Here is a 22306-nt window from a genome sequence, read left to right as displayed (position 1 = left end):
CATTCACTGTGAGGACTTTGCTCCTCTGTTCAGGGTCTGCTGTACCTACTTCTCCTCTCTCTGGCACTCAGTGCAAGGGAGAACTTGGCTTTCTGCCCCATTCGTTGGTTTTCTGCTCCACACCAGCTGGCAAAGGCTGAAAGGAAAGGCCTCTAAGTAAGAATCCCAGCAGGGCGAATTCCCTGTGCTGGTATCTTAAATCAGAGGGCAAGACTGGTCCCCTTTCAAAGCATAAGATCTTCCCTTCCCACCACACATTGGATATCTAATAAATACTTGCATCTACATACAATGGATTTCTTCACCAGCTTTTTTTAAAGCTTTGAATTCTTAAAGATGAAATGCTCTTTTTTTGTCCCAAAATACAGTTTTTCAGAACTTCCTTTCAAAACACACAGACACACCCCGAAAGAATGTAACCGGGATTTAAAATTGTGGTTTCTGCCCAGAAGTCCAAGTGCAAGCTATGGCTGTGTCTCTGTTTGGCCTCATTTCTTGCTTGGAGTTATTAGGTATAATCAAGATTGCTGCTTACTGGGTAAAGGCCAAAGTTAGGAAGTTCTGTGCTTGAGCTCCAATCCTTTCAGGATTGCTAAGTGGTAAGAACTGCTTGAAAATCAGACTGGGAGTGTTACAGCTCTTTTAGACCTCGTCTAGCAGTTTTTCCAGTTTTTACCAGAATCTCTCCCTATCCCACAAACAATAAGGAAATCAGACTGAGAAAGCACAGTGTCTTTACTGAGATTACTCTCGGTAGCGAAAAATTGCTCTGGAGCTGAGGGAGGGAAGTGCTTTGCAAGAAACCTATAAAGGAGAAAAATGGGCATTTGGTGACCTCCATGTTGCCTGTCTGTCCTCTTCCTCCAATGCCTATGCTAGGGTCGTTCTGGCAGGGCAGTGCAGTGGAAAAGGCCTGGAAAGCTGGGGGACCGTGATCCAGTCTCCTCTACTGCTGACCAGCGAGTGTCCCTAGACCTCTTACTTCAGCTCCAGGGACAGTATTTGGTTGTGTGGATATAGAAGAAACTGGCAAGGATGACCTCAGAAATTCGCCTCAGCACTGTCTATTAGTGAGAACTGGAAGTGGTTTTCACTAAATGTGCTGATAACTATGCTTTTTGATGTTACAATACCTTGGCACTTGTGAACTTTTAATAAGCAGGGAGGAAATGTTGTTTGTCCAAGCCCTGAAGAGCCCACCTGCCAGGGTGGGACTCAAGTGGAATCAGGAGTGGCCCTGCCCAGAGTATGGCTGCCCCCCCACATCCCCCCTCCCCCCCCCCCCCCCCCCCCCCCCCCCCCGCCATCCCACCGGGCCTGCTCCAACCACAACACTTCCTGCCCCCTCAGCTCCCTTCTGCAGAGAAGGTGAAGCTAGATGACTCACTTGCCTGGGCATGGAACAAAGGGATTCCTTTCCCTTTTCTTCCCCTTTATAGAGTCACAGCCTCACCAACACCCTCTCTCCCTGACGGTCTCTCACTATAAAGTCAGTCACTGAATTGTACACCTAAAACAAAGTGAATTCTATGGCACGTAAATTATTCTTCAATAAAGCTGCTAAAAAGGTTAAAAGAATGTCTTAACGTAAAGATTTCATTTGATTCTTCTCTGGTTAAGCTTTGAATCGAAACTAAAGGCATTTTGGTCAGGACACCTTCCAAATGATCACACACATGCACATATGCGCACATCCATACACACACACACACACAGAGAACTATAGCCATCGCCCCTAATTAAAAAGCAACCACAAAGGGCAAAATCTGAGAGGCACCAAGATAATCATAACCAACCTGAAATAATCAACCTCAGGCACCAGAGTCAGGAACGGTGCTGCTTCAGTCACTGCAAAATGATGTTTCTTTGCTTTCAGGAAGCCAAGACCGTCCTAGGTAGCCAAAAAGGCATAGAGTTCCTAATATTTAAGATGCCTTTTGCAGCATTTATTTTCTAATTGAGCATCAAAAGAGCAAGGCAGAGGACACAATGAAGCAGCCACCAGCTCCCCTTCCCAGCCCTGGCCAGTCTCCAGTCTCGGTGGCCCCAGGTCAGCAATGCTACAGTGGATTTTGAAGTATTTCTATCACAGCCATTGCACTTGAAAACTTCCATAGTTCAGCTCTCTAATTCTCCCTACACTGAAATGGGGTAGAGTAGACTTCAAGTTGGCATTCTTTTTTTCCCTGCACTTCCAAAACCTCCACGTGACCATTTTGAAAATGCAGGTGTGTTGTACCTGCAAGACCTTAAGAAATGTCTCAGAAGTTTATTTCTGTCCTGCTGCTCTATTTTGTTCGGTCAAATCAACTGCTGCCTCTGGCAGATTCTCTAATGATTGATTAGAAGGTGGGGTGTAGGTAGCTGGGTTTTCTGGTGATATTAGCTTGAAAGAGCAGTTTCTGAAGAGCTCGCTGCCTCATTCACAGGGCTCAGCTAAGCCAGAGGTTCAGCAGATGACTCAAGGAGAAGGGTAGGGGGTGAGGGACCCGAACCAGGGAAAGATCAGATGCAGTGGGTTCACTCATTTTGATAAATCTTTTATTTTTAATCATCTGTAATAAGACCATAGTACATTGCACCACGTGTATGATATATTTTGGAAAGGTAATGAAGTCTGGGGAGTAGGCAGTGTAACTCAGCTGCCAGCTATTAAATCTTTGCTTAGAAGTAGGGTAACGTCAGGGATTTGTGTGTGTCTATGTGTGTGCATATGTGTGTAAAAATTACAAGGCTAGTACATTAGCAGGGGCAAAAATTAGCCAGGTTCTACTACTATATTGAGATTTAGAACATCAGAGTACAGTGACTACATTTTTCTGTAGAGATCTTTACAGCTATTTGAAATTATGAACCCACAATATGCAAATGCACGGGGCTAAGAAATACACATTCTTGGCAGAGACTGAAGATGTTATAATGTGTGCTGTAAACGGCGACGCGTATGTGTATAAAATCAGCGCGCACATACTAACTGGTCGATTATCCCCTCTAAAACCACACATAAATTCTCCTGACAGGAATTGGAATTTTGCACACATCCCAAGAATGAACTGACTCTTAATGTGCTGTGTGTGTGTGAAGGATGGAGTATTAAAAAGCATCAGGAAGGGTCACTAAGCTAAGGAAGAGTACCTGCTGATTCTCCAGTATGACAACAAAGGGTCTCGGGGCTATATTTTCCTCCTGCGCATGGTCATTATAATATTAGTGATAGTCGATAATGTTTACCGAGTTTGGGCCTCTGTGACAGTCACTGTGCTGGGTGCTTTTCATCCATGATCTTGTTTAAGGAGAGAAAGAGAGGCAGGGAGGGGGGGAGAGAGAGAGAGAGACAGACAGAGAGAGAGTGTGTGTGTATGTACGTGTGTATCAGAGGGATTGGGGGTGACGTGTGTGAATGTGGATGTATGCACATGTGTTCTATTCGAATGTGTGTGTGTGTGTGTCCGAGGGGTTGAGAGTGATGCGTATGAATGTGGATGAGTGCACGTGTGTTCTATTCATGTGTGTGTGTGGGGGGGGGGTCAGAGGGGTTGGGGATAATGTGTATGAATGTGGATGTATGCACGTATGTTCTATTCATGTATGTGTACGTGTCAGAGGGGTTGGGGATGATGTGTATGAACGTGGATGTATGCATGTGTGTTCTGTTCAAATGTGTCTGTGTGTGTGTGTGTCTGAGGGGTTGGTGCACACATGAAGGTATATGTGTGCACTTGTGTTCTACACCAATGCTTTACCACTCAGTCATCAGGTACTCAGGGACTGGGGACAGAGTCCTCATACAAAAATGTGTCCTTTTGTGGTGAGACTACTTCCCACCTGGAGCCAAAGTCTGGGCCAGTCTTAGCCATTTCTGAACGAAGAACAGGACATTAGGGAAGTACAATCCAGAATCTGAGAAGAGGCAAAAAATTCCCAAACTAGAAAGCTGCTGAGTCAGGTCTACACAGAAGCAGGGTCTTAAAAATTGTAAGGAAGGAAAAGAAAAAAGCCTTTAGTTAAACAATGGTTTATAATGACTTCTGTAAATAGGTGTCTCTCAGGGAGGTGGTAGAATCTGGTGCATCAGAATCTGTCATAAAAAATTCCAGCAAAGCAATGGGGGTAGAATACAGGATGATTTAGCTTTCTGTAATGTAAGCAGAAATATTATTTTATCAAATAATTCACTTTTACAAACTTTCTCTCCATCCCTACCCCACTCCCAAAGCAGTTTAGAAAAACATCCAGGGATGGCCGGGCACGGTGGCTCAAACCTGTAATCCCAGCACTTTGGGAGGCCGAGATGGGTGGTTCACAAGGTCAGGAGATCGAGACCATCCTGGCTAACACGGTGAAACCCCGTCTCTACTAAAACATACAAAAAACTAGCCAGGCGACATGGCGGGCGCCTGTAGTCCCAGCTACTAGGGAGGCTGAGGCAGGAGAATGGCGTAAAACCCGGGAGGCGGAGCTTGCAGTGAGTGAGCTGAGATCCTACCACTGCACTCCAGCCTGGGCGGCAGAGCGAGACTCTGTCTCAAAAAAAAAAAAAAAAAAAGAAAAAGAAAAAAGAAAAAGGAAAACATCCAGGGATTCCAGGCATAGACAGAGGCAAGGACACATCTACTTTCCAATGGCAGGCAAGGACAATAACTAGGATGCTGCCCTCTGCTTTGTTATTGTACTACCCAGATTAGGAGCAAGATTTCTGAGTTCTTGGAAATTATCCAGATTAGGAGATGATTTGCAAAATGGGCACAAGCACATGTAACATCAGAGGTACATGAGAAATCAGAAGCATTTTCCCTGCCTTCAGGGAGCTTTCAATAAATACTCTGCAAGAGCCAAGACAAGAAGCCTGACATGAACAAAACTTCATGAGGTGAGCTCTGGGTCTACCACCTACTTATACTTCATCAAGACACAGGTTCCCAAGGGCTAAAGACAGTCAGAAAAATAGGAAGGCTTTTTTGTTTAAGTGGTTTATATTTATTTGTAAGCTAGTACTAGGACAGAACCCTTGAGATTACAAAGATGGATGATAAACCCACTGAAGGAAGCATATGCAAACGTAAGCCTTTGAATGAGGTCCCTGAATCTCCTTGCCACATTTCACAGCCTAATCATTACACAAGATCTGTTAGCCTTCAAATCCTTCCCTCTGTTCCTGTCCACTCATCACCCCTAACAATACATATTACTTGGCCCACATCACACAGAGAGTGGATATAATGCAAAAGGAATTCTTATGCTGAACCACGAGCCACAGTGGTGGTTGTCAGCAAGTCACATGGCTCTCATAGAAGTTGAAATATAGAAGTATCCATCTATAGAATTATAAAGCATGGGTGGACGCCTACCTCTGGGATGTCTTATCACCTGAATTTAGTAATCTGATATTTCTTGGTGCTGGTAGTTGCATTTTTACAACAGTGCTTTACGTGGCTCCAAAAGCAATTTCCTAAAATGCGCTAAGAAGAGGTATTGGTAAATGAATAAAAATAATTCCAGTTTGGTGCTGGACTAAAATAAATGGTTTTAGTACTTGGTATCAAGTGGATAATCTCTTCCTAAATTCTCATTGTTCAAGGCTAAAATGGAAATTATGCCATTTCCCGAAGCATACTAAGCTAAACTAGGCAGAAAGCCAGATGTGAACTGCACAGAGCGGGGAACCAGCTTGGGAGTTAAGATTTGCTGCAATTACTTCCCCATGCCTGACCCCCTTAACCAAATGTATTTCCTCCTGCTTCCTACACACACCTACAGACTTCTTCACTGAACTTGGCCCCCATCATGTTGGTCCCACTACCATTCCTTTGTACAGGCGGTTCCCCACCTGAATACCCTCTAGGGACTTCAGGGTCAATTTAGGTGCAGTGGAGAGAATCTGGGCTCTGGAATCAGAGCTCTTCCACTTTCAGATAGCCGTATCACCTCAAGCAAGTTAACCTAAACATTCCAAGCCTCAGTACTTCATCTGCTCATTTGGAATAATAACATTACATTGAAAGTTGCTGTGAGAATGAGCGGCTACGTCACACATAAGAAGTGCCTGTTGTGGCTGCTCAGCAATGTCAGTTCTCATCCTCCTACCAGCTCCCTTCGCCAAGTTCATCGCAAGTCTCACAACTTGCCAACTCTAAGCACACAGACTCTAGGTCCCTTTTCTTTAAAATCTTACAAGCTACACTATTGTCATTTAGCTCTTCAGCATAAGCTAATACATCTTGCATATATTTTCATAAACAAATTTTTGCATCCTTGAAGGCAAGACCATGTCTTGGGCTTCTCCTGATCCCCTGCAGAACCTCACCCAGGACTAAAGACTCCATCAGAATCCTAATGCTCCTTGTATTCCCTACGGGATCACAGCTTCACTACCTGCACACACACAAAAGCAGCAAAGCTTCTGCATGACCAGGTGTTTCCAGGGCCAATCCACAACTATTGAGTGACTTTAGCTTGTTGCCTTCAAGCCTGCTGATGGAGGTCTACACTCTCACCCCGCGATCTGTTTCCAAAAGTATCCCAAGTCCCCAAAAGGGCAGGCTGCCGGGATTAAGGACAGCATTCATTGGAAGCACAGCTCCCTCAACTCAGAAGTGGAACATCGAGCTGTGTACACACAGGGACGAGTCCTGGGATCTGCAGGTCAGGTAGGCAAAGCGTGCCTTCTTCCACACAGCAAGGATGATTTCTCCCCAGTGTCTACAGCCCCCTCTGTCCACAGGGCTGCTTGGCCATTGCTGCCTGTTTGCTGCAAAGTGATTGGCCTGAGAGAAAGAGCTTTGCTCACCAGACTCTGAAGCCAGAGGGATTTCAAAGGCCCTCAAGGTCAGAAGAGGCTGCCCTTTGGAGAACCCTGCAGATGGGCAGTGACCTTGAGGTAGCTGAGGGAGACCAAGGACACGGTGCCACAAGCTGGGGTCAGGAAAGCCTAAGGTCCCAAATAAAAGATTAGCCCAGGGCCCCCTCCCTGATACCCTGCACCTCACCCCAAGTCAAAGGGCCCAATACGACCTCTGTGGCTTCTATTTGCCTTCATCAAGGCTATGCCCAATGCTGCCTTAACCTCCTTTTTCCAGCATGAAGCTGCCTCTGTTCTCTTCTCCCATCAAAGTCACTGGCTTATCTGAGACCCCACTGCTTCCCCACCCCCACGATGTTAGCACCATCCCTCACACCCTTCTCTTTGTTCCCTCACCCCCACTGTTGCCTGGCCCAGCATCCAGCGCATAGTGGGAGCTCAGGAAACACTGGTTTCATAAATCAGTGTTGAGTGCGTGATTCGTTTTCTAAGAAGTTCAACCAAAAATTATTTATTCTACCTTAATCCTTCAACAATTAAGCAATTTTATCCTTTGAAGTGTCTTGTGAACAACAAGTTGGCGAAATTATTCTTAGAGTGCTATAAATTTTCCTGTATTCAGAAAAATCAAGGATCGCTTTCATACAAAAATCACTGGGTATTGTATCAGCAAAAGACTGGAAACAACTGAAATATCAATGTAGGCGGGCTGGTGAAATAAGTCAAGGTATAACTGCCGGACAGTCAGATATCTCCAAGACGTTAAGTGCAAAGTGAGATTCAATGCGTGAGATAAGCTCCCATTTCAGTAAAGAAATTAAAAAAAAAAAAAAAGAAAAGAAAATGCAGAAAGCATCTTGTACTTAAAGTTTTATCTAAACAAAATTAAAAAAAAAAAAGAAATTTTTAAAAAATACCATGCCCATGGATGCACACATACATACATATGTTTTGTATTGCATACAATGTATTTAAACTGAAGAAACCATTAATAGTGGTTGCCTCAGGGTAAGGAAACTAACAGCAGTGAGAAAAAGATGTTTCACTTTAAAACCCCTTTTGTACCTTTTGAATTTTAAACCATGGAGGTGTCGACCTATTCGGAAAAATTAAATTAAAAATTCAAAGCAAACAATGTGTGGAAAAGTAATAAAAAATCTGCTTTAGGAAAACATAAAAGAGAAATCCTCATTTAAAAACAGTTCAAGGCAGCCTGTTGCATCATCTGTTAACTGCAGGAGAAAAACTGAGGAGGCACCGTGGCTGCAGGAGGACTGGCCAGTGGGGTGGCGGGGAGGCGGGTGGCAGCAGGTTCTGGCCCTGGGCTCCTCAGCTGCCTTCTGGAAGGACCTGAGAGCAGGGCAGCCTCCCTGAGCCTCGTCTGAAGCAGCTCTTAGAGCAGGCAAGCCTGTTTCCTGTCTGGGAGTTGGGGTCGTCAGGTAGACACAAGCCAATTACTTAGTGACAATCTCATTTTAAAAAGAGGAGACACTCCATAAAAGGAGAGAAAGCTTTCTTCCCTCCAGAAGTTGCTGGTGCGGAGATTAAAATCCCAAATCCCCATTCACTGGAGTGCAATGACACCAGTGCTGCTGACTTCAGGAGCTTAAAATACATTTGGGGACACACCCTTTCCCCCAAACACACCTGCTGCTTTTTCCTCCCTCTTCCCACATCCTCTCTTGACAGGCCAAGTGCCCATTTATGACAGAGCTGAAAAATGTCCTTTTTTGTTCTAATATTTCCTGTGGGGCCCCTCCCCTCTTTTATGGCTGCCATTCAAAGCCATCTGGGATGACCCATCAACCAGAGGACGCTTCAGAATTGAAACAATCAAAACATGTCACCTTTCAATAGTAACAATTAATGTCCCTGCCCCATCTCCAAAATGCACTGTTTCAAAAAGGCAATTCATGGTGATGGCTGAACACTGTGGATTCTCAGAGAGACCTATCGTATAAATGGTCCAGACAGAACTTTGTAAGGACATCCTTTCAAACACAGGGCCAGCGGTCCTCTCTGTTTCCCACACTCTCTCTCCAAGTTCTACCGCCACCCTCCTCAAACTTGGGAAGGGACTAAAATTGCTTTCTGTGTCTTTCTTTCAGGAATTAAAGAACACCAGAACTGAAATGGCTCTTAAAGATAGCCTCATGCTACAAATGGGGAAACTGAGGCCCATATAAGCGTGTGTCCCCATCTAGAGGCCCTGCTGCTCCCCCTTCCAATGCAGAGTACCCCTGTAGCCACAGCCTCCCCTAGGGTGGCCCCTGCAACCTGTGTCCTGGGCTCACTGCATTGTCTGGTAGGCAGCCACTAGCCCTGTGGGGCTACTAAGCACTTGAAGTATGACTAGTGTTAGATACTGAAATGATAATATCTTGGATATATTGGGTTAAATAAAATACATGATTAAAGTTAATTTTACCTACTTCTTTTTACTTTTTAAAAAGGTGGCTACTAGGAAACTTAAAGTTACGTAGATAATTCTTGCTATATTTCTATTAGGCTGCGCTGCTCCAGGTCATATGCTACTTACTCAGCCAGCTCCCAGTCAGCAGAACTGACCTGGCCTGTGCTCCATCTTTGTGTGGCCAGACATTATCCACTACAAAGACCAATCCATGCCCAGGTGCTAATTGAGTAAGGAGTGTGCCCCCAGCAGTGACATCTGGATTCAGCTCCTGAAGCCACAGCATGATTTTTATAAGCACATCTCTCCTTCCGTTCGAGGTAGGGAAGGAGGGAGGGATCCTAGCACCCCTCAAGTAGTGCTAATTCTACCTGCATGTGAGCTCATGACACCCAAGAGTCCAAATTCCTGTAGGCTGGGATTTTATTCCCTGAGATAGGGTAGTCGCTTGGGGAGAGAAGCAAGACAACAAAGCCTTAACTGTTTTTCATTTTTTGGCATCGATCCTGTCTTTTCTCATCTCTCCCTTCATGTTAGGAATAGAAATTTACAAAACATAAGTAATAGTGGCTCCCCTCACTCTTCGTTGAGAGCTATTTTAAGTGCTCTGTATGTATTATCTTATCCCATTTTCCCAGCCACCCTATCAAATTGGTATTATCACCAATGCATAGGTGAGGAAACCGATGCTCAGAGAGCTTATGTGACGTGCCCAAAGTGATGCAGGAAAGCCACCAAGCTATGGGACTTAGGTCTCATCAATCCCAAAACCTATGCTCCTCATCATTCCTCTACTTCTAGAGCCTCAGTTTCCCCATCTGCAGTATGGGGATGGTACCTGCCTGGAGGCAGGTCAGGGCCTCAGAACCCCCAAGGACCCATCCTTCCTGGGACTAGGTTCTGGGCACTGAGGAGGTTCCAGTTTGAAGAGTCCCCATCTCTTGCCATTCCCTGGCTTAGGCTGCACCCCCTGGTCCCAGTCTTGACTCTGTGAGGCTCCACCCATGCCACTCTCCCGCTTGGGTCCCTCCTGTTTGTCTCCAAGGAGTTAAGTGCTCCTACCCTCCTAAATCAAGATTTCATCTAAGCCTCACCTCCTCCAAAAGCCCATCAAAATTCTTAAGTCAAAGAACCCTTTCACAGTTGACCATCCCATCGTGCCAATTCATGCTCTTGTTCCCAGGATGCAATGATACTTCCATCCTTCAAGCCCCCAAGGCCCCAGAACACACACTTCAAAAGAAGCCTTGACCTCTGTGAACTTAACAAGGGTCTCATCTCCCACAGGAAGAATTCTATATTTTATTCATTGAGCAAAATAGTTCCTGAGTCCTACTGTGTGCCGGACACTCTTGTAGGCCCTGGGAACAGAGCAATGCAGGAAACAAAGTCCTAGGGCTCCTGCAGGAGTGAAGACATCCCCCAAACAGTGATGCCCTAAACACATGAATCCAATGATGCGGGTTCATATTTCTTGAGTTCCTCCTGCTCTCTTAGTTTTAGGTCAAAAAAAAAAAAAGATTAGTTAATGGGGATTGATTCTTTTCTTGTCATGGTTAAATAAGGTATGGTACATTACTTTAAGGAATACTACACATCCATCACAAGTGCGTTTCTAAGGAACACAATGACTTAGTAATGTGATCAAATGCTCAGTAAGGGGATAACTTGCAACATCATATACCCACACTCCTTAACACACTGATGGAGACAGATGAGCATGAGAGGCATGTTTCTAAGCACATCCACAATGTATTGGAAGTGGGGAAGGACAACTGTTTTCCTTATGCAAAGTACAGAAGCAAAGCCTGCTAAAATCTTTAGTGAAGAGACTTGACATTTTCTTCTAAGTATCAGTGTGAGTATCAATGTGAGTATCAGGCTCTCAAGAGAAAGGAAGTTTTCTGTTTGGTAAAAGATGGCATGGATTTTAACAGTTTTGGAAAACAATGTTTTTCCCAATTACGTTTTATGTGTGTGCTTATGCGTATATGTGTGTGTGTTGGTGGTTCCAGAAAAAAAAAAGACTGGAAGGAAATACACCAAAATGTGGGTGTTGTAGAAGGTTTTTGTTTTGATTTTATTCTTTTCCATATTTTCCAAATTTTCTATTATAAGTCTTACTGCTTTCATAATCAGAAAATAAGCAGTAAACTGAATGCTAATAGTTTTTTAATTTCCTCATGAATCTGTTTTTACAGGCACAAGTTCAGTGGGGTTTGGAAATCAGTAGGGTGTGAACCACCAATGAATTCCCTGCTCCTGCAGGGCTGAGTGTGCCCCTGGCCCCGAAGAGAAACCCTCCCTGCATCCACGCTGGCAGACAGCTGTCCACAGCTGTTCTGAGGAGGCTGCCAATGATGAAGCGGGTGGAAAAACACAACATTCCTGACTCTCCAAGGATGGCATTATGCTTGGAGCTCTTGCCCACCAAAGAAGCAAATAAACAGAGAGGTGGTAGCCAGTCAAGCTAGAGGAACTCCAGTCCCGGAGGTGAGTCAGCTGCCAGAGCTTCCAGACTCCCAACAGAACATCTGAAAGAAGACTCCATCTAACTAAGCCAACCACCCTTGTCAAATCAGGGCTAACATCTCTTGACAATGGCCCTCCTGGGCTATACCTCTTGAATGTTACCTTCCCTCCCTGCCTACATGAGAATATATATGAACAAGCTTCATTTCTGGATATATGAAGAGATCCAGAAAGCAGGGCCTTGGGCTGACTCAACATCATATACCCCAACAGCACTAACTGGCATATTCATTTACCAACTATGTACTTAGACACTGCTGTGTGCTAGGCACTGTTCTGCTGTCTGAGAACATAGCTGGTAAATGAATATGCCTAGTTATAGCCCAGGAGGAGACAACAGATTGCAAAACAGACAAGGTCCCTGTCCTCAGGGAGCTTACACTCTGATGGGGGAAGACAGACAAGAAACAAAAGGAGAATCAAGATTATATCCAATAAAAGACTGCACATTGGGTACAGTGTACGCTGCTCAGGTGACGGGTGTACCAAAATCTCAGTAGGCACCACTAAAGAACTTATTCATGAACCAAATACCACCTATTCCCCAAAAAGCTATGAAATAAAAAAATTAAAATAAAAAGGGCCCTTGAAGCATCCAGAAGAGAGATAATAAACAGGCCTATTTGGTATGTTAAATTATATGGGAAGCATTGTCAAATAAAAAATAATGTTAAGCCTTTAAAAAAGAAAAAAAAAGATTGGCGAGGCGCAGTGGCTGATGCTTGTAATCCTAGCACTTTGGGAGGCCAAGGTGGGCAGATCACCTGAGGTCAGGAGTTTGAGACCAGACTGACCAACACGGTAAAACCCTATCTCTACTAAAAGTACAAAAATTAACCAGCCGTGGCGGGGGCCACCTGTAATCCCAGCTACTCAGGAAGTTGAGGCAGAACTGCTTGAACCCAGGGGGCAGTGGTTGCAGTGAGCCAAGATCGTGCTGCTGCACATCAGCCTGGGTGACAAGAGCGAGAGACTCTGTCTCAAAAAAAAAAAAAAAAAGAAAAGAAAAGAATATAGTCCAGGTGATGTGTCCGTGAGAAGCCAGTTATGGGAAGATCTGAAGGAAGAACATTCCAGACAAAGAGAACAGGCAAGCCAGAAACACATGAGCTCAATGTGTTTAAGAAACAAAAAGGAGGCGGAAGGGTGGGCACAGGGAGTGAAGGGGAAGTCAGAGACACAGGCAGGGACCAGATCCCGCATGCCCACGGTTGGTTACACAAGGGAGTGGCCTGGTCTGCCTTACTGAAGGGACTCACTTTGCCTGCTCTGTGACACTGGATTGTGCCATGACAGCCTACAGAGAAGGACTTCATCACTACCTGTTGAATTGATGAATGGATGCGATGCTCTCAATATGCATTGGGGTTAGAGGTATGGAGGGGCCAGTCAGCTTGGCCCCAGGGTTCTCACAATGCCTATGGGAACCCCATCTATTCTTATCTACTTCTATGACTTTGCCTTCCCAACACCCCCCTTCACAGTGCCACAGAGTAAAGCAAATAAGATGCAAATTCAACTGCTGTCCACCCATCCACCCATGCCCAGCCCGCAGCATTCATTCAGGAAACGTTTTTCATGTCCAGCCCTTGCTGATGCTGAGGACATGAAGACAAGCAACATGCCAGCCCTGCCCTCAAAAGCTCCAGCATGTGAGGCCTGTGAAAAGCTGGCCAGGTGCCACGCAAAGCCACGGCTGTCCAGCCCCGCTCTCTCTATCCACAGCCTCCTACTGAAGTCTCCCCCTGGTAAAACCTGCTGTGAGCCCCTGAGACAGTTCTGATGGGCGGATCAATTCACACCAAAGGGTTAAACAGAAAGATAAGCTCAGTGCCTTGCCAGCTTCCTCCACCCCACCCCACCCCCATTCCTCCCTCCACCAACCCAGGGAAAAAATCTGTTCGGCCTCAGGAATGAAGTTGTAACTGATGGCATGGCAGGTACTATTTATTCCAGACAAAGGAGGGAGGACTTTGGTGTTGGTTTGAGGAGTGGGTGGGTGAGGGGCCACTGGGGACCTATTTGGGGCAGAGTCAGGGGAGGAAGCAAAGAGTTTTGAATGCATGCCTGAAACCTCCTTGACCAGCCCCACACAGAAATGACTCAGCTTGGAGTCAGAGGGAACCACATCTAATTTGCCACTTTCAAAATCTCCTGCATAAGAATCATTGTTGTCATTATTTAGAAAAGCCAATTATCCTCACATTAATGAGTTGTTGACAGCTGTCCTGTGAGATTTCTGGGGCGTACCTCACTTTGTGCAAATGGGAGTAGCATCTGACAAAAAGTACACACAGTGGCTCCAGAAAATTCTTGTAACCCATCGTTTCTTAGCCTTTTGGATAAGATCAAATGTGGAAAATCCCTGTGTCCTAAATTCCCCCAGGGCAGCTGGCACTCCAAGAAGCCCTGCAGGATGCTGCACACAGGCCGGGGTTCACTCCAGTACCCTCCGTGTGGTTAGTTGACAAGTTTTCTTCCAGTGGGACACAGCCATCCCGGGGAGAAGTCAGTGCTGTGGATGGTTCCAGACCCTTGAATCTCTTCTTCCCAGGAGGGGAGGAGGGGTTATAAATAGCCTGGACTCCTTCAGCCCTACACAGGCACAGATCCCACACCCCCGCCCCAGCCTCAGCCAGCTGGTCCTTCCGCGCCCAAGTTCCCACAGCCTGCTATGAGAGGGAGGACAACTGCCCACCCTTGGCGGGGGCAGGGAACAAAAATGCCCTGGTGACAGCCCCCAGTGAACTGTAACTACAACCCCACCACTCCTTCATACCCCCTTCACACCGACTCTGCTGGAGAGGGGTGAGAGGCCAGTAATATTACTAGCGGGTCTCTTATACCTGGTCAGCCCAGGAACCCCAAGCTGCGTGCTGAGAATGTTAATTCAGTGGGAAAAGTTATAGGAATAATACTCTCCCTGTCTCTCTGCCTCAGTTTCTCCCTCTGTAATTTGAACAAATAGCTGAACTATCTCGTGGGAATGCTGATGAGATTAGCATGTAATAAAAGTGAAAGGCATCGTAACACCGTATTATCATCAGCATATCAGATCTTGATTTCTTCTGTAGGACTGCTAAACACAGTAGATATGGAGTAGGGGGCACTGATTCTTATCTGTTCATGAGAGCAGAAGAATTATACCCGGCAACTCTGCACTAGTCTTGAATTCTTGATACTCTGTGTCCTTGAAAGCAATCAAACTTACAAAATATTCTCTCTTGCAAGTCACTTCTGACTAATACAGATTGACACATATTGCATCCAGCTTATTTTAATAAAATTCTACTGGACTGTATGTGACATTATAGACTGAAATCTAGCATCGCCCTAGAGTATTATGGTTTGGGAGGAAAACGTTCACATAACAATCACTCTGTTTATCATTCAATTCCTTCCTCCTCATACACACTGGTACAAAATAAGTGGCTAAAATCAAAGTGGCCAACTCGTAGCTCTTTTTAATTTAGACACTTTGTTTGCTCAATAAAATACAGAGTAAAAAACATTTACTGAAAACTCACTCATTGATGTTTAATGGCTGTGTCAAATACTCACAACAACATTTATTCCAACACCCCCAGATAATTGCTCATCTTTCTCATTTGGTATCCACAACAGCGCAGCATTTGTGTCCAAGTGTAATTGATCCAAAATTGGGCTCCCTTTCAAAAATATCTGTAAAATCTGATTACTAGGAAAACAGCGTTCTGGCATCCTATGGAAAGTGGGTGCTTCGGTGAAAAAAAGCTGCAAATTCTTCTTGGCTAATCAAGCTGCATTATGTTACAAAAGGAGCTTGAGGAATTTGGGATAATGAGGGTGCAGGAAAAGTTGGGATAGTGTCAGACTGGACTTTGCAGCGACAGTCCTGCTTTTTTTAAGCCAAGGACAGGGGACAGGAAATATACCACATTTGCTGTCAAGCATGGATTTAGAAAGTACCAGATAAAGAGGCCATGATGGGCTTGGGGTGTGGGGGTGGCATTTCTGATCTCAAGCCCTACCAGGCCTTGCCCAGGGAAGTCTCTCCACCCTTGCCTGGAAGGCTGATGTCATTTCTAGTCTCGCTGGGCCTCTAGCCACTGTAGCAGGTCACTTTCCTTCCTTGGGTCTGAGTTTGCTCATCTGTAAAATGAGTACTCCTGATATCTCTAGGGTCTCTTTCAACTTCAAAATCCTGTGATCTTCTATAAAGCAAAGAGCATGCTTTTTGCTCATGTACTTGTGGGGGCAGGGGACAGGGGGCAGGGAGCGGGAGACCCCCGACCAAGGAGAATGAAGGACTGAGAGTTTCCACCTCTCACGCAGTTTTGTACCTAGTCAACACCCGGGTATCGGCCCCGCTCTGGGAATAATGATTTCTTTCAGCCCAGGACGACCTACCGAGGTGTTTCTACCTCGCTGCCCTGGATTTCTCAACCCCGCCAACGAGGAACAGGGCCAAGCCACCGGACTTCTCGGAGCCTCCCTCTCAGTACTGGGCACAGTATATCTTCCTCCTTTAAGGGGTCTTCCCTTACCACTCCCACTCCTCTTTCTGTCCTAGAAGCACCAGAAACTCCGGCTCTAGCCTTGCGCATGGTCCGGCGAGGCTTCCAATACAGGCAGCGCACCCCACCCACCCCCAGCTCCCCTCGGCCTTGCGCCCGCGCTGCGGAAGGTTGGGTACCAGACTCCACAGTTTTGCAGATTGCAAAGATAACGCGAGCTGCCGCTTCGCTTTTCTTTGGCTCCTCCTGGCCTTCATCCTAGTAAAACCAGACAAGCAACTGGAAAAACAAAGCAGCACAGTGACCAGAGACAATTCGCTTTCAACGGAGCAGGAGACATGCACACCTTGAGCGAAGATGTACGCAGTTCCTGTGCGTGTCGCTGGAAACAGACCTCGCACTACCCTGCACGGCGACAGGTACCGGGTCGGGCTCGGCTTCACTGGTCTGAGGCTTGGAGGAACTGTGTGCGTGCGCCAATTTCCCCCAGCTTCCCGATTTGACAGCAGCAAGGATCTTTGAGTCCCACATGAGCGAGACTTCGGGCAAGGACCGTACTCGGTGCTCAGATCTCATCGCGAGGTGCGGGATCACAGCCTTTCCAGCTCATTTTCCAATTTTCAAGAAAAGACAGCGCAAAGTGCGGCTGCCAAAATCCCAGGAAAACGTCACTCACCAAAACGCTCCCGCGCCTTCCAGGCAGAAGTGCGGTAAAACTTTTGGCAGAAACCACCTGTGGCTGCCGACGGGCCCGCCCCGCTCCGGCCCGGAGGCGTCGCCAAGCCCTGGGCCGCACGCGCCCGCATAAGTTCCTTTCCAGCCCCGCGCGCCACTTCGCTCCGGGCCGCGGTGCCAGCCAGGAGGCGCGGCGCCCGCTCGCTGGCTCGCTCTCGGCTGGCTCTCCCCTCCCTCCTTTCCTCCCTCCCTTCTCCCGCCTCCTTCGTTGCATGGCTGCCGCACGGAGCCCCTGAATAGCCACCGCAGCCCCCCGCCTCCTGCCCACCGCGCGGAGGGCGCCCCTGCCCCTGCCTCCGCCCGGGGCGCGCTGACCGCCGGCCTCCTAGCAACGACCCCCGCGATAGCTTTCCGGCGTGGCCCAGGCAGAGCCACCTCCCCGGCGCCCCACGACCTCCCGACCCGCCTCGGCTGCCGGGGTGCTGGGGAGACCGCGAACCCGGCAGCCGGCGCCCGAGCCCGGCGCGCGAAGCCGCTCACCTCCGCGCGCCGCCGGCCCCGCGCGCCTCCCGCACTTGGCGCCGGGCCGCGGTCCTGGCGTCCTTCTTCGCCGCCGGGGTCCGCCGGTCCCCGGGCGCCCGAGCCTCGCCGGCCGCGCCGCTGTCACAGTCTCGTGGCGGGGCTGCGCCGGCGGGTATGGAGCGGAGCGGCAGCAGCGGGCGCGCGGGCAGCTCCTCCCTCCCCGCGCCGCGCCTCCGCCCTCCCCGCGCCCCGCCTCCCGCGCCGCGGCTGTCAGCCCCGCGCCCCGGCGCCCCGCGCCAGCGCCGCCGGCTCGGGGGGCGCACAGGGCTAAAGGGCCCGGATGTCTGCGGTCTCCTGTCGCTCGCGTCCGCCCCCTCCCCGCCCCGCCGCACATGCACTTGCTGCGCCACAGCCCCCGCCCGGCTCCGCTAATTTCTATTTTGACAGTAACTGTGGCGAGTGGGCGGCGCGGTGGGGGGCGCCAGGGACCCGCGGAGGAGGCGGGCGGGAGTCAGGACCCGGCGCGGAGGCGGAGTGAGGGGGCCGGACACCGCCACCAGCGGCTCGGGGCTCCGCGTCTTTTCTCTTTCTTTCCTTTTTTCTCTCTCCCTCCTCCAGGATTTAAAGGGACAGCCCCGGCCGAGGCAAGGGGGCCAGGCGGCCGCCGTTTCTCCGGTCTCCAGACGCCCTCTGCGGCCCGGCCGGACCCGCCCGCACCCCCAGCGCAGGGTCGGGACCGCGGGGTATTTTTAGGTCCACACCCCACCCGGGGCAGCGGTGCCGCAGAGATGGGCTCTGCCGCCCCAGCGCACGGCTATTTTTACAGAGTCCGATGGGGGAGGAAATAAAACAACTCGGCAACTGCTTTTCTACCCAAAAGTCGGGAGCAGGGAGTGGGGGCGAGAAGTTAGTTTCCCAAATGCTCTCGGCACTACAGCGAGCGCAGCAAGACGCCTCGCCGGCACCAGAAAACTTAAGCTTGCCGCGCTCCGGGGCGCCGAATCCCAGCGGGCAATCCCACCTGGCGGCGCTGCGGCCCGAAGTCCCCACCCCTCTGGGCCTTGGGCTTCGCACTCCGCACCCGGCTCGCCGGGGAGCAACCGCTGACTGCCAGTCACTCCCCGGGTCGGCCCGGAAGGCGGCCTTCCGAAGCGTCCAATCACCGCGCAGCATTGCCAAGGGGCGGGCCCGGGGAGGGCTTGTCCCCGCCCCGTCCTGCCGGGCCCCGCCCCCTCGAAGTCGTCCTGGCCGGAGAATGTCGCTGGTATCCCGAGCGCTCAGCGGTGCTGGAAGCCGCGAAGGGCCTGTGCGAGGGGAGAAGGAGGGGTCTCGGCCCTGGAGAGGGCATGAGCGTTCTCGGGCGAGGCGACACTTGGGTAGATGTTCCCTTCAGCTACGGACCGGGACAAACTCGAGCTGGCTTTGCCTCCTACCTTTTTGCAGTCCACCCCTCTGCGCTCCAGACAGACATAGGAACCCTCGCCCTCCCTGGTACTACATCGGAGGCTGCACCCTCGCACGTCAGCGGGTCGTCTCCCGGGCTCCTCCCTCAGAAGCGGGAAGTTTGCCGTCCTTAAACTCCTACCCAGCTGCGCTTATCTGAGCCGCACTTGGCGCCCAGGAGCGGCGAGATGGAGAATCCCGGCCGCCTAGTCCCCATTCTGGCTGCAAATTAATAAAAGGGCAGTGGGGCTGCTGCTGTGGGGTAATGTCCTTTAATGTTGAAGACACTGGATGACATTTTTTACAGAATTCACAAAAATAAATTTGTGAACCCTTGGTGCCTCTTCCTAATATCACTCATTGGGAATTTTTTAAACCATTTCATTCATTCGTGTAATAAACGCACATTGCAAAATAGTATGTTGGGAGTATTGAAAACAAGGGAAAACGGGCTCTGGAATAGGATGCAACACTGGAAAACTAGATATGAATAGAGGGATCTGAAACGTAGGGTTTGGGTACATTTACGTCACGTTTAATTTGCCAAAGAGATCGGATTTTTCCTACTAAGTAAATGTCACTAAATGAACAGTTTGGACAGCCATCTTATCCAAACTATTCAAATGCATATGTAAGTCTAGGATAGTCTATCGTGGAAACTAAGGTATGTTCAGGCTCGGGATATCAGATTTCCAAGTTGCTAAAGCTTCCAGAGTGGCAAAATAATATATCTCGCTTTCAGCAGCTCTGGCAGCCACTGCCCTCCCAAATTAGGTTTGTCTGTTTTTCTGTTAAATTAAGTTGCCTGTCTTGCTTCCTTTCATTAAAGGGTCTTCAGTTACTTGGAATGCTGCTGGCCCAGCTGATATGGTCCGGCTTCTAAGTCATAAGTGTGGCTGCGCCTCATGCCAAGCATGCGGATGCATTTAGAGAGCACCTAGAGGATCCCAGCCCTGCAAATGCCCAGACACCTACAGGAGACAGAAATGTAGTTCTGGGGGTGAGCGCAGCTACAGCCATAAAAAGGGCATTTAGCTTGAGAAAAGAGAGATGTGGGCAGTAAATTAGACTCTAAGAGTAAAGAGTCTAGTAAACAGTAAATAGACTCTAATATAAATGTGACTCTAAATCAGGAAATTTCTCCTCTCTTCTCTGGCTCAAAGTAAATGTTCCATAGCTTTAGCTCATGGAATAAATTAAACATGGAGATCCAGTGACTGATGTAAGATTTATTTGCAATGTACTAGTTTGGATGTAAGTGCAATGGTAAACTGCTTTGCAATAATTAATAGAATTTACTGCCAAACTTTACCAGTTATCAGCCACGTATCCTAGAAAAAAAAGCATGTCATTCAACTCTCTAGAGTCTCCATTTCCAAACCTGTAAAAAAGGAGGTAATAATAGTAGGCCCCTTTCTATGCCACAGAGATGCTGGAATGGTCAGGTGAGAAAAGGTGAGGGCAAGTGTCGCCCCATGAATATTCACTAAGGGGTTACTGTGTATCAAGCACTGTACAGTACATTGTAAATTGTCAATATTAGTTATGGTGATTAAACTCTAAAGAAATTATCTGAGAATTGGGATCAAACTTTTACCTATTTCCTGAGGATGTTGAAAGACTGATTCAAGAAAAAAGAGGAATTAACATCTACAGAGCTCTTTCTAGATCACAACTTATGGTATGCATTGCTATATGTTTCTCATGACAACTGTATGCAATGTATTTTGTTGTAACCATTGTATAGATGAAAAATCTGATATCAATAGTGGTGATAATGACCATGTTCCCACCGCTGGGTAGTGGCAGGGGCAGCATTTGGATCCAGTTTTGTGAGTTTAGAAGTTCACGAGCATCCTCCCCTGTGATGCTGCCTCTAGAGGAGAAAGAGGGAAGAGGCTTTGAGTAAATCCGAGCGAAAGAGAAATTCAAGGAAATCATAGTGTGTATCACCTTACCATAAGGCAGACAGGGTGAGGTGCCTTCCTGGAAAAGGTAGCATTGGACTCAGTCCCTAAGTTTGCATGATTTGTTTTTATTTTTCCTTAGTTTGTTTTTTAAATTTTATTTTGAAATAATTTCAGATTTACAGAAAAGTTACAAAGATGATATAAAGAATTGTCATATATCTTCACCCAGAATCTCCATATGCCAACATTTGCCCATGTTTGTTTTACCCTGCCGTTTCTTTGTATATACATATTCTTTTTTTCTAAACTGTTTGAGCATAGACTGAAGATACGATGTTCCTTTACTGATAAATTCTTCAGTGAATGTTTTTTAACAATGAGAACATTCTTACATAATAATCAAAATCCAGATCTTACCATCAATACAACACTATTATCTAGTCTGAACTATATTTAGATTTCACCAACTGTCTCACTAACAGCAAAAATGAAAAGTAAGTAAATTCTAGTCAGGATTCAATTCAGGATGGTATATTGCATTCATTTATCATATCTCTTGGGAGAGTATTGTTTATTTTACTAATTTTTGTTTCTCATTTTAGTGGTCATACATTTATAGTCCATATGGGATGACAAAGACTTTCTCCTTGACCACACTTGAGGCAGGCTCCTTTGAGCCTTTATTTCCACTGGGCTCTCACCCTTTGGCCCTCTCATCAGCCAGCTGAGTCCCGTTGTAGAAAGAATCCTTCAGTTTAGTGAGAACCCCCCTTACCCTTGATCTCCGATCACCCTAGCCTGCCTTTAGCAAGAATCCTGTTAGGTTAGTCTAGCAAGAATGCACCCACCCTTAATATCTCGTCTTAGTAATTTTCCACTTATTGACCCCCTTACTCTGTTCCTTGGCTATAAATCCCCACTTCCCCTTGTTGAGCCCAGTCTGCCCGACCGATTGCAACACTCCTATTGCAGTAGTCTTGAATAAAGTCTACCATCTCCCTACCATTTTAACAAGTGTCAGAGTATTTTTTTCTTTAAAAGGGCCAAAGAAAATATAGGAAAATCAAAACTCACTTGTAATCACTCACCAGCTATAGCCAACATTAATCACTGTTTTGTTTTTAAATGTATATGTGTAATCCAACCATACAACCACCATTCCCTTCCAGGGACGAGCTTCCCCTAGAAAATACCAAGGATATGGGAGTTCTACTTTCTGTTCCTCCTGAAGTTCCTCCTCAGTGTCCAGCGTGATCCTGTTGTCCCTAGTTCAGCCATAACCCACCTCACCCTTTGGCTCCTCACCCCAGACTCTAGTTACCATCTCCCTTGAGAAAATGCTGCATTCCCAACAGCCCCCATGAAGAAGTTGGTGGGGACAGGCTATGTCTCTTCTATACACCTGTTCTTTTGTTTGCCACACCAGGGCCTACAAAGGCTCTACTAGTTAACAGATTTCACAAAGAGTTTGGAGTAACTCAAGGGAATTAGAATGTAACACTGGACAACTTGAAGC

The 22306-nt window shown here is 47.5% G+C and overlaps 1 protein-coding gene across 3 annotated transcripts in view; it reads right to left on the bottom strand.

Annotated features, from left to right (window-relative positions):
* ZBTB7C (zinc finger and BTB domain containing 7C) overlaps positions 1–20784 on the bottom strand; it is a 387122-nt gene extending 366338 nt beyond the window's left edge. The window contains exons 1-2 of one of the 3 annotated variants that reach the window (XM_031934564.1): positions 17456–17588; positions 16587–16886 (exon numbers count right to left, since the gene is read on the bottom strand). The gene's annotated coding sequence lies outside the window, so the exon portion shown is untranslated. Of the gene's footprint in view, positions 1–16586; positions 16887–17455; positions 17653–18870 lie in introns of those variants that run through there. The other 2 variants (XM_031934563.1, XM_023207587.1) reach the window with 2 other exon arrangements.
* Between the last annotated feature and the right edge of the window lie 1522 nt (positions 20785–22306).

This window comes from Piliocolobus tephrosceles, chromosome 18 (genome assembly GCF_002776525.5).
Source record: "Piliocolobus tephrosceles isolate RC106 chromosome 18, ASM277652v3, whole genome shotgun sequence".
NCBI classification, from domain to species: Eukaryota; Metazoa; Chordata; class Mammalia; order Primates; family Cercopithecidae; genus Piliocolobus; species Piliocolobus tephrosceles.
The sequence above is the reverse complement of the archived record's forward strand: the minus strand, read 5'-3'. Positions and strand labels throughout refer to the sequence as shown.